The following is a 13,448-nucleotide window of genomic DNA, read 5'->3' on the forward strand; positions in this document are numbered from 1 at the left end:
TCATGTCACACATACAGTGCTGACAATGAATCTGTAGCAGAGAACTACATGTATCTATCTCTCTCTCTCTCTGCATACACACACACACACACACACACACACACACACACACACACACACACACACACACACACACACACACACACACACACACACACACACACACACACACACACACACACACACACACACACACACACACACACACACACACACACACACAACACACATGCACACACTCACATGACTTTTGTGTCATCATTTCAGAAACTTGAAATTCATATGGTCAAGACCATTTGTTAGATTTTTCAAAAACTTGAATGTAAAAAAAGTATGTTTTTGTGAGGGGCAAGGCCCCTGTACCTCCATGTTGAAGGCTGCACCTCCCAGACTCACTGCAAATTATATATACATTTTTTTTCTGGGGAAGCAAGTCCCCTGCATCACAATAAACTAGAGAAATGGGAAAATTCCAAATTAAAACATGTTTGTGAAGATGACAGTACAGTGAGGATTGGGGAATGCACTCTTCTCCCCAATGTAGTGTGATAATTTGCAGGGGTATGATGTTCTGTGCTGCAGACTCGTGTGTGTGTGTGTGTGTGTGTGTGTGTGTGTGTGTGTGTGTGTGTGTGTGTGTGTGTGTGTGTGTGTGTGTATATATAAATATATATATATATATATATATATATATATATATATATATATATATAAAGTGGTAAGGTTCCATTCTTTTCTGATAACAGTCACAAAGTTCAAAACTCATATTAGAGTCAGATAAGCAGTTGGAATACAGCTCAACTGGTTTTAAAATGCACTGACTTTTCCTGTACACTGGCTTAGCTGCAGCAGTCAACACTGCAAACCATCCTATGTGTACTCTATAAAGTGCAGGTAATCACCTAAGTGTTATGATATGTGGTTACATGCCACCCTCCTGTTTGCTCTGTCGCCTTGCTATGTGCTGTGCTTATACTTTAAGACTGACCCATCCCAAATATTGTGTGCACCATTTCACTTTACAGTACAAGTTGCTTCTGTCTCTTGCAACAATAGTCAAACTTCTCATTTGACTAAGTTCCTAATATGCCATGGGACTGTAAAGTGCGGAACATTAACAGCAACAAATTAGACTGAACACCCTGGATGACTGCTGCCATTATGTTGGATGACCAGTGTTAACACTGATGTGCGCACAGCTAATGGTTAGCATGCAGACACTGTGAATCACCCCATTGCCTTGGTAATGCCCTACGTATCCCTATTAGTCCTGCTCTAAGTGAAAGTCACGTGGCGTTCACTTATGATGTTCTGAACACATTTCTATCAATTTGCTGGAGTTCAATGCACATCAGCAGAACAGCTTGAGATGGTTTTGAGCAAATATCAGTCAACGTTTTGATTGTTTATCTGCACAACCGTACATTGACAGAGTGGATGGGAACATTGAATCTTGCCAAAGGATCCTGTACAGAGGTAAGTATTAATCATTAACTCATAAAATATAACATAGAAATGAAGTCTAAGTGTTCTTACCAAGCTGCTTTCCTTGGTCTAGGATTTGAGTCTTTTGTTCTCCCTTTCCCTAGTGTGTGACCTAAAGCAGGTTATTTAACCAGACAATGCTTTAGGACAACTGGGAAACATTCGGCTAGGCTCCTCAGGTGTCTCAAGGATCACATATGTAGCAGCTACCTATGAAAAGATTTTTTCTTTTCAGACGTGAGTAATATTTACCACAGAATTCTTTATATTCTAACATATGAAACAGCAAGAAAAAAGTTATAGGTCATCACATCACATCATGTTCCCTTTAATAAAACTACAACCCAGTGGCCTCATCTCACTGAAATGGTTCTCACCAGCAGTTTCTCCATCTGACAACCTCCCATGATTCTTCAATGAAAGCCTATGCAAGAAAACAGGTTTATCAAGTGAAAATGACTCATTGATTGAATTGGAAACCTATAGAAGTCATTTATTACAAACCCATGATGATCTTTCAACTGACATTATTTTATTAAACTAAAAAATGCGACTTGCTGTCAGTTCTGGGGTAGTGTTGGTGTAGTAAGAGAAATATAAACAAGTGCCAAACTAAGTTAATGCTTATTCTTATACTGACATGCTTACACTATTTACAAAACAACATGAAAGACGTTAAATATTATGATTTAACATAAGTAAATGAGAGGTGAGTCTGTGGATTCCCTCTGGTTTCACTTAGAACTACAGCATTTGCATTTACTGTTCCACCCCCCCCCCCCCCCAGAAGGAAATGCAGTCATACCACATAGAAAGACTCACATATACCCCCACACACAGACACCTGAATATGTTTTAAGTTAACTTAACCCACTTTGAAGTGTTTCCAGCTAATATTAGAGTGTCACAAAGTAACAATTAAAGACACAGCATTTGTAGAGTAACAAGGCCTACTGCTTTTAAATGGTGTATCTCCAGAATATACATGTGAAATGTGCATAGAAAAATACTGAATTTATAACTCTCAGATTTTCTAAGCTGAAAACTGCAAACACCCCTGGGATAAAATACATATCTTCATCCAAAATAAAATACTACTTTGGGATAATCACTTCTCTGAAACATCATTTGCAGCTGCAGGTTACTTTTCATTACTACACCACAGGAGAGCACCTTTGAGAAATCATTATGTTAAATAGCATAGTAAAAGAAGGAAGGCTCTTTTTTCTAAGTAAATATTAACTTACAATTTTCTTTTGCAATAAAACAGTTTGCCAGGATAAGCTAACTTATACCTTCATCAGGTATACATACACTATTAAAAACACAATCGATCACATAAGATTGGATTTTTAGTGTTCTGCCACTGATCCTGGATTCATATTTCATGTAATGTGAAATATATTGCTTGAAACTACAGGAATCCCGCATTAGTTCATAAGGACTGATATGTATTTGTTATAAAAAAATAAATAAAATCAAAGGATAACTAGGTCCAAATGTGCATGTCCTTTGGGAGACAGTTAATGGCTTCATCAGGTCCTAAAGCCTCATTATAGGAGAAAATCTTTAAACAATGCTATCAAGGTTAAAATGATGCTTCTATTACCAGACCAGCTCTGCTTGGATATCCACACTACTGAGGACTGGGAAAATTCAAACCACAAATCTATAATTGTGGGTTTATTTGGGGTCTTTACAGAACAGAATAGCATTATTTTAGTTAGACATTATTGCTTCTATTTTGTTTATGACTCCTTTAAAATATGCAAATGTAGACAGTTTAAGTGTATATTTTATGCAAAGTCACTTGAATATTTGCTATGCAGATGCAGATAGTTTACGTGTAAATCCTATGCAATGGCACTGAATATAACGCACTTCATGTAGGTATCCGAGTAGAAGACAAAGGTGTAAAACATTATATTGAAGGCTAAGTGCCATTCTTGATACAAGTACTGCTGTCATTTGTATCCTTCTGCAGTATTTTCATTTCTGTATCATAAGATAACTGAAATGAAAATATGTAGAGGGAGCTCAAATGAAATGTGGATTGTACTGAAAAAGCACAGGAAAAACAGGAAGGCATGCAGAGTCTCTTTTGCTGCATTGAGTCTTTAGCAATAATGTTTGTCATGGTGCTGATGTTTCTCTTGTATCTAGGAAGCATGGAATATGTGCAGGGTGTGATGTGTAGCTATGGTTATGGTGGAATAATATAATATATAAAATAAAATCTCTTTTTTTTAAATCATGTTTGTGTACAGCAGATTCCGAAAGATCTAAAACTATATAGCCATGTTTACGGTGAATTTTCCCATTTTTTTTTTAATTGTTTTGATTCGTTTTAAGGCTGGACATTTATTATTGAAAAAAATAATAGGCTTGCAACCTACTATATGCTTTATGCATTTATCAAAAAGTGTGTTTGAGAGATGCTAGTGATATTACTAAGTAGTCATATGTATTTTTTTGCCAAGTATTTACGGTTCTTTTGTGCCTCACATACATATAATCTGCAGTGGTAGCAGGTTGAATGGCCTGTATCCCAAAGTTCTTAAGGAGCTGCCTAGTGTATGATTATTAACTTCCAAATTCAATGCTTCCTTAAAAGCAGATAGTTTTCTTAAAATTGCAGTAAATCCAGCTATTGCATCATAGTACAACATGATTTAACAAAGGGGAGATCAGAAAAAACAATTTTTTTGACCTGGCATTTATGATAGTCAGGTTGTTTGAAAATCTTCTAAAGGAATATGGTGTTTGACACATTAGCTTTTGGGGGCTCCAGCAGCATAAACAGTAGAAAATTATCATGTACTGATCATAACCTGCCTACAATTTTTTAAAAGATAAATGTTTACCACTATTTAAATGATAGGACTATTAGCCATCTGGAATTTAGCATGGGGGTTAATGCTATGAACTGTTAACAAAGCTGCTTCCATAGTTCAGGATTTAATTATCTCAACATCAGTTTGCCACACCATGTGAATCTGAGTGAGTCACTTAGCCAGACAGTGGTCCAAGGTTGAGTCTGAAAATGTTTTTGTGGATGAGTGCTCTACCTTGGCTCACAAATACAGATGCATTACCGTCCTGGCCTTCAGCATGACTTAATACTATGACACATTAATGCGAAAGGCATCCCTACAGTTGACATATGCTAGTACCATTTAAAAGTGAGAGGAAGTGACAGTGACAGTGACAGTGACAGTATCAGTCCATACCTACTCATATTCGCCTTGAGTACTACGTCTAGTTTTAAGAGTCACAGCTCAGGAGATTACCAAAATTTTGTAAAGGAGTGGGCAGAGGTCATTAAGATGACATATGGGATGACTGGGAAAACCAAATGTCAAATGTCCAGATAGTGGGGTGGAATCTGTAAGAAAAAAGAAAGATGTTGGCTTGAAATGACTTTATTCACATCCACTGGTGGATCCATTCACATGGTGGATACTGACACTACGGCTGATCACTAAATTCTACCTAGAAGAAAACCTGAAATATTTATAGACTTTTGCAGATGGCATAGAGAAAGATTAGAATCAAAAAGGAGTGATGGGTGCACTAGTCCTAGAATAAAAAAAATGTGCTCAGCCCTGGCAAAGCCACTAGGACCATGACTGGTAGAAAAACTAGTATAAAATCCTCCAGGGATGAGATGCATGTTTGCAAAGTGCTTGGCCTTCATCCTTAAGAGACTCTACTGTGACAACACAAAATGATAGTCCACAAAATAAATGATAGTCCACAAAATAGGATCATAGGATCATAGGGGTTAGTGGGATAAATGGCCATAGAGCCTTTTTAAGCCTAGCCATTCATGTCACAATTTTCCCAATCTGAAATTCTCAAGGACTAGAATGACTTTGGTATATGCCTTTGACTTAGACATCTACAAGCTGCCTTGTCTAAAAAGGACACAGGCAACATGTCAGGGGTGAATTTGTGATTTCCCATCCACTGGTACAAATTGCATTTCAATAGGCTTAGGGCCAAACTCTGCCTCACATGTATGTGGAATCTATTCCAGTGAAAGAGTAATCTCTCAGATCTATGCCTGTCCTTCCAACATGTTTTATGTCACAGACAAGGTTTAGAATGTGTAGCCAATCCATCAGGGCCTGATCTGAGAAATGACAGAGTACATTTCCTGGGAGGTAAGTAGGAGTGACAGGAGGGTAGAATTGGGCCTGCATTTATTGGTCAGCAAATTTCCTATATCCTATGTTTCAGTATAGGGAGATCTATTTCCCATTAGTTCAGCATACTGTTGGGGGGGTCTATATTGGATGATTGAACTTTCAAAAGTTCGACTGTCATATGGTCGACACCATATGATTGAATTCTGTACAGCACTGAATGGGAAGATTTCCCTTTTCTGCACTGTAGTGCAATCTCGGAGTTGGTGTATTTAAAGAGCTGGGGGTGTGGGGGCGTAGCCCCCCAAGTGGGGTGTGCAGGGGGGCTTTCCCCCTTCTTAAAATGTTCAGATAGGTTGTTTGTGTAGTTTATTTTTTTTATTAGATTTTCAAACTTTTAAAAGTTTGATCATATGGTGTCGACCATATGATACTCGAACTTTTGAAGGTTTGATTATCTAACATAAACCCTGTTGGGGGTTCCCCTTTAGGTTGTATACATAACTTTTGCTGTACACCAAAATCTTCTAATGAATCTGCTACATTGGACATACCATGAATAAAACACTAACACGGTTAAACGACATCTGGTTGTATATCATAACTTTTCAAGGAATCTGCTATGTTGTACCTACCATGAATAAAACAGCTAAATGACATTTGTGTTGTACACCATAACTTTCCAATGAAGCCATTACATTGCATTTCCATATTTTCTGACTTAAGTCAAAACAGAATGCAGCACAGATAAGACGCAGATGACCAGCAGCATATGAGAAAGGAGAATGGACATAGTTCACTTCTCATGTCAAATTAATTTGTTGTCCAGTCTTCATAGTGGACAAAATGTATTAGTGCCCACTGTTAAACTTGGCCTATTCAGTAATAGATAAATGTGGAAAATTGCTCTTTGAGAAGATAAGAAATAAAGGAGTTTGCATGAGTAAAAAGAATGGGACAGTGAAATATTAGTGTGACAATGGTAATTTAACTTTAAAACAGAAATAATAGCTCTGACTGCCAGTGTTAAGAGGGAAATGAGACAGAAACAGGAAAACTGAAGAAAATGGATATCAGAAATAATCATTTGCATATATCCCATGTGCCTATGATACAAGAGGTTTAGGAGGTCACTCAGTGGAAGTTCTAGCTTTGCTGGAGTTTTCATTTTGTTTTTACTGATTGGTTTTTCAGTGACCTTCTCACTTATTGTTTTAGTTTGTTGTTTGGGATATTTTTGCAGTGACCCTAATGATAATGGATATCAGCTGGGTAAAACAGCCCTACGTTTCTTATGTTTATTTAAACACTCTGCTTGTCCTATGCTAATGAGGTTATAACAAGTCTGAAATATGCATATCCACAGCTAGTAGAGTTTGGTTTTATTAGCCTGAAATCGCCCATTAAAATGACAACACAAGTCATTGGCATTCAGAATTGCTAATTAGCTGAAACACCTAATTTTCATAAGGGGCATTTGCATATATCCCATGTGCCTCTAATACAAGAAGTTTGGGAAATCACTCAGTGGAAGTTCTAGTTTTGCTGGAGTTTTCATTTTGTTTTTACTATTTTGTATAGCTTGTAAAGATTTTCACAGTACTTTTATAAATATATATATATATATATATTTTATTTTTTTTTTTGAGGGGGTCTAAAAAGCAATTAAGTGTGGAACATATGATGGCTGTTTTTCTTCTTTGGTGTATAAAAAACAGTGACTGCTTTGTCCTGACATGTCTTTGCCCTGCTAGGTCAGACATTATGAAGTACAAAGCACCTGTTTGGGTGACCCCTCTTAATAGCACATGGAGTGTAAGGTATGTACTGCTGTTCTTGTCAAATTCTATACACTTTTCTTTATGTTGGGCTGAACTGCAATTACATGCTACTACTGATCTCAATGAATTCAGATCCTTTGGCCTATAGGACAGGAATACACTTAACTTAATCCCAAAGACTGAGTTAGAGGTGCGTAATAAATGCTAGCCTTACATCTAACACGCTGAGTAGTGTGCCACACCTGGAAAAAAGCATAAGGACTGCAGCTGTGTTGCTTAGACACCATGAGTGGAAATAGATGTGATTAGACTTTAAGGTCATTTGAGATATTCCACTAATTCAGAATGAATTGTCAGCAAACTCTGACTGATGGATTGCCAATTCTTGTTTCTTGGATGTGAAATCTAACTGCTGATAACAGAATGGGTTAAGGAGTTTGGATCACTGTTGCATTTAAAATACTGCAGTATACATACTGATTTGACTGTGCAATAATTTTTCCACCTTTGTCGGGCAGTGTATAGACTTAAATAACTACTTAAGTGGTAAGGCACAAGGTGCCGTGTATGGTGAATAAACTGCAGCATACAAGGTATTGTTTTGTCTCATGCTTTGCATCTCCCAGGTATGTAATAATATCTAAAGTTTTAATTTTTCCATACAATATAGTAGTTTATACATACGTGTGTGTGTGTGTGTGTGTGTGTGTGTGTGTGTGTGTGTGTGTGTGTGTGTGTGTGTGTGTGTGTGTGTGTGTGTGTGTGTGAGTGTGTGTGTGTGTGTGTGTGTGTGTGTGTGTGTGTGTGTGTGTATAGAAATGTGTATATATATATATATATATATATATATATATATATATATATATATATATATATATATATATATATATATATGCTGGCAGCTTGGCACAGAGGTTTAAGGTAATATGCTGCTAGAGCTGTATACAGCAGCAGTTCAGAGTTTAATTCCTATAGCCTGCATTTAACTACCGTGTGATGCTAAGCAAGTTATTTTATTTATTTATTTATTTAACATTTGTTTACAAGGATTGTCCAACTGGATAGCAGGTGTCCTTTTTCAGCTGAGTCCTGGGGAGAATTATGTAAACAAGTATTGCTCCTGGGTCATCCTTGAAAAAGGACTGTATGTCCAGTGGGCCTACCTTTTTAACAAATGGGCATTATATGTGTATACACACACACACACACACACACACACATATATATATATATATATATATATATATATATATATATATATATATACATACACTCTAGTGCATTTCAATCTAAAAGTAGTTTCTCCTCCCATTTTAACCACATGATTTCTGTGCATAGTTAGAATTTTTTTAGGTGTGTCACTTTAGGGGCCCTTCTGTCAACTGTTCTGTGTCATTGTAATTATATTTGGTAAGGAAATTTAATTTTCATTTCTGTAAATTAAGATTTTAATCTGAGTTACACAAACTCAATGTCATGATTCATGTTGCAATGGGTCAGTGATGATATGTTTAATTTTAAGTTCAAATTGCTAAGTTAACTCAGCTCTGCTGACCAAACTCGAATCTACCTACAACAAGGTTGCTAGATTTGCTGCCCAACAAACCTACAATTCCCATCACTGTCTCTCTCTAAACACTTAGCCAGCTTGAATTACTCCTCCAGTTTTTTTCTCTCTCAGCTCCAGATCATCCATTCTATCCTATACCAGCCTTCCTGCTGCCCAGCACTATCCCCTCTCATCTCCCATTATTTTCCCTTCAGACCTCTCCAAAGCTCTAACCAAGACCTAATACAAATCTACAAACCCAAGTTTAAAGCTGGACGCAACATGTACAGCTATCACCCCACTATTGCTTGGAATAGGCTCCCACTAGAAATCAGGACCCTTATACATCCTAAACAATTTAAGACAGCCACCAAAGAGTACTTTAAAAGTCACTGGTCCTGCCACTGCACTCTCCCTCCTTAAACATCCCCTACTTCTCATACCTTAATCTACTTTCTGCCCTTAACTCACTCTTCTCACTAGCTCTCTCTAATCTTCCTTGACTACTCTTTCTACTGTCTTCTAAAATCTATTAAGCAAATTGCCTCAGAGAAACATTCTATTGTAACTGTCTTGCCTTCATGCAACTACATCATGATAAAACTGGGTTTTTGTAACCACTTACCCCAAAAACTATATTCATCTCAATGACATATTTCTTTTTATACATCTTGAAATAGTTTTGCTATACTCCTGATTATTGCCCTGTATAACATTGCATTGCTACTTAATGCCTTGTAATAATCTTGTAACATTTCTGTTTAATACTAATTTATAATGACAATTGTTTAATATGTTGGTGCTTTTTTCCCCGGGCCTCTGTTGAAAAAGGACTCTTCAGCTCAGTCAGACAATCTCAGTCAACAAATGTAAAAAAAATAAATAAATAAATATGGGCATTTGTTCAAATAACGAAGTTTCTGTGTTAAAAGTTTTTCTTTTGGACTTTTGTTTTAAAATGTTTTCTGCTTTTTTTAACATATGGGGAAACTGACTCCAAAGTTTTCCATTGCAGGTCAAAATTAGTGGAGAATAAATAACTCTCAGTCAAATCTTAAAGGCTATTAAGGAAAAGGGATCTGTGAGAGAATGTAAATTTAGGTGGCCTGCATGGGTTTTCTTCTGTGAATGGAACATTTTTAGGGTGTAGGTAACTAGCAATCTGATTGGTCATTTTGTTTGCATTTGGATGCAAAGGGTTAATGGGCGGCACAGTGGGAGAGTGTTTAGCATTGTTGCCTCACAGCAAAAGGTTCTCCAGTTTGATTCTCAGCAAGGGTGCCTTCTGTGCGAAGTCTACATGTCTTCCCTGCGTTTGTGTTAGTTTCTTCCCACAGGAATCTGGAACATTTCTCCATGAGCCTCCACTGAAAACGGGCTCTATCCCAGTTAGACTTTCCTGATAAACAAATGTTAAATAAATACATTTTGTAAGGTCTGGTAAACTTATTGTGATGTCTTTTTAGCATATTTCCCTTATAGGAGTTCTATTTTTGTATATAAACTAGTTTTTATAACAGTGTGGCAAATTTTAACACCATGATAATATGTTGTCACTGTGTAAGGGGTTCAGAGTATTTTTCAAGCCCAATATCCCCATTTAAATAAACCTTAAGTAGACAGTTCTCAGTGGGGTAGGACAAGTGGCTGCAAACCTAAATTCCAATGTCACAAGCAGAATGACCTGTGCATTAAGGAAATCAATGTACAAGTTAGAACTGTACTGTTACTCCATTTCAGGGATGAACAAGCACTGATCTGAAACAAGCTGTCATATGAGATGCCAGTCACTATAGCAGAAAGTGGGAATATTATAGTTCAATGCTGCTGAATGCAGTATGCTTTTTGAGTGGGTATTTCATATATATATATATATATATATATATATATATATATATATATATATACACATATATAGTACATACAGTATATGTATATACAATTATATATAGAGAGAGAGTGAGAAGTAGATTTGTATAAGGAATGTGGAAACTTATCTACATTAAGACTGGTAGGCATCTATGAAACTGATAGTACATGTATGCTGGTAAGCTGAGCTGAATGCATTATTGCATAATACTAAAATAAAATTCTTATGCACATGTGCCATTGTTTAAGAAGGAAAGCAACTGCCATATTGTTAGTTTGCTGAGGAAGTCCTGGTCCTTGGCTCAGGGTCCTCACCAGCTATTATAACATAGCTTAGAAAGGGCATTCTCTCATATGTCTGAAGTCCAGTTATATTAGATTTGACCTACTTATTAGTATGAGGATATAACTGTTGAGTGGCTAATGAGGACTTAGTTTGCCTCGTTTAGCCTACCATATATGCAATTACAATGGTGTGGATGTTTTGTAACTGGATATGGAGAGATAAATGCTGAGTCACATTCAACAAGAACTCTTTTTGTTGGCATAGAATTTCTGCCTGTCCAGCATGATTCTTATGCTCTCCCTTCACACAAGATAGCAAATTTTATTACATAAACCTGGAAATATGGCAGAAGTAGCGGACATGAAGTTAACTGCAGAGAATGACATTACAGGGTAGGAAAAAGAGTGAAGACAGAGGTTGTCATGTCAATGAAAACTTTGTTACTTAACTCTCTCTGCCTTTGAACTATGATTAGAAATAAAAGAAAGACAGTTAAGAGTTAAAGAAAAAAAAGTGAAGGGCGTGGAATAAACATGAGAAGCAGGACACGTGTAAGATTATGCCCTAAGAGCTCTATGACTCTGCTGCTTAATTTTCTGTCTCTTCATTGTTTGGGAACAACAAAATCCCACCTCCCAGCTTTAAAAATACAATGTGTGAAAAAGGCTTCCTTGGCGATACTTGAGATTTAAGACACTAAAATGTGTGAGTATAAAATTCATGGAATTATTATCTTAAAAATAGCAATTTGTATTAAAACTGAGCAAATTTATATTAGATTAAAAGCACCAAAAAGTGCTTCAGCAGTATAGCAAGTGCCCCTACAGACCCTAGACCCTACTTCTTAGTTATATGTTTTAATTTGAGATTTCACTGGCTTAGAACATGATAGATTTTAAACTACATTTTTTCCGTTCTTCTTTTACTTTATAGCAATAATGTCCCACTTGATAGTTTAACATTACAGGCACTTACATAAAACAACACCAGAGGATAAAATGACAAACCAAATACTGGGCTATGCAAAAGACATGCAGACAAAGATGTTAACCGTTGTGCAATAAGGACTGAAGGGAGGACTCTTAAAAAATCAACAGTACAAAAGTCATCAGATGGACAGGATATGGTAAATGTTGGTATCTAGGTTGACAAGATGTGGATTCCACTAGTGAGATGCTTTGGCATGGGACCAGCTGTCAATAAATGTTCAGTGGGACAAAGGAATTAGGCTGTGGTTTTGCCTAGGACTGCTCAGAATGATAAATCCTAAATGTTAAAATGCCATGAAGGGCCTACAAAGCTAAGCATGCTAAACATGGACAGGTATCTACAAAGATATGTGTGATTTGTTGATTGCTTCAAATTGAGAAAGGAATAAAAGTTAATTTGGTGACCTGCAGTCAGTGCCCAGACATTGAAGCTGTACAATACAATAAATCCATAGTTATTCTCTGTAAGAATAAAGACATAAACAATGCAGTTTATTCAAAGCCAGGCACATTATGCAAAGGTGAAGGAGGTAGTCAAAAATGTTTTTGTATTTTAATCTTTGGGCTAAAAGTTAGATATATTGTGGGGATTATCTAATCATGATAAGGCTAAGTAGACAGCACATATCAATGATTAGACAACATATGATCCCTAGGATTAAAAGTCAAATTAATGACATGGAAAATGGAATGTGATTGTTTTATTATTTGTGAAACATAAAAAAATGTTGTTAGGAGTGAAGAAAATTACCATTTTAATTCCATCTACATCTATGATTGCAATCAATCTTAATTAAAATGAGGTCTGCTCCCAGCACCTACTGATAATGACAGGAAACAGAACAATGACAAAGGTATAGTGTTGATATGAGCCTCATTTCAAAGTATCCAACTTTTTTTTAATAAAAGTTTAAACTGCTTCTTGGCTGAAGGATGTTGCCTTTTTAAGCTAGTTTAGTAGCAAACAAAAGATATTAGCTTTCCACTTTTCACCAGCAGCCTCATCACTCAGATTGATGCACACCCCATCTGTGCTATTCTGAATTCTTCTGCAAGCAAATAAATCAAAAATACAGCATTGCCATATTATTAAAATATATATTAATGTTTGCTTCTCCCAATAAAACTAGATAATAACGTTAAATCTCAACAATAATAAGTTGCAATCTTATTTGCAATATTGCAGGCCTTTTAATTTTCTGATTATTTCCACAGTGGGAGCCGCATCCCAATCTCTACCAGGCTACATTTATCCTTTCTACTTATTTTTTTTTATTACAGCTAGAAGCAACAATAATTGCCTATAATGTATGAGAAATGAGTGAAGAGATGAATGTTCTC

Source organism: Protopterus annectens, chromosome 6.part0 (genome assembly GCF_019279795.1).
Source record: "Protopterus annectens isolate FY-2018-M chromosome 6.part0, PAN1.0, whole genome shotgun sequence".
Classification (NCBI taxonomy): domain Eukaryota; kingdom Metazoa; phylum Chordata; order Ceratodontiformes; family Protopteridae; genus Protopterus; species Protopterus annectens.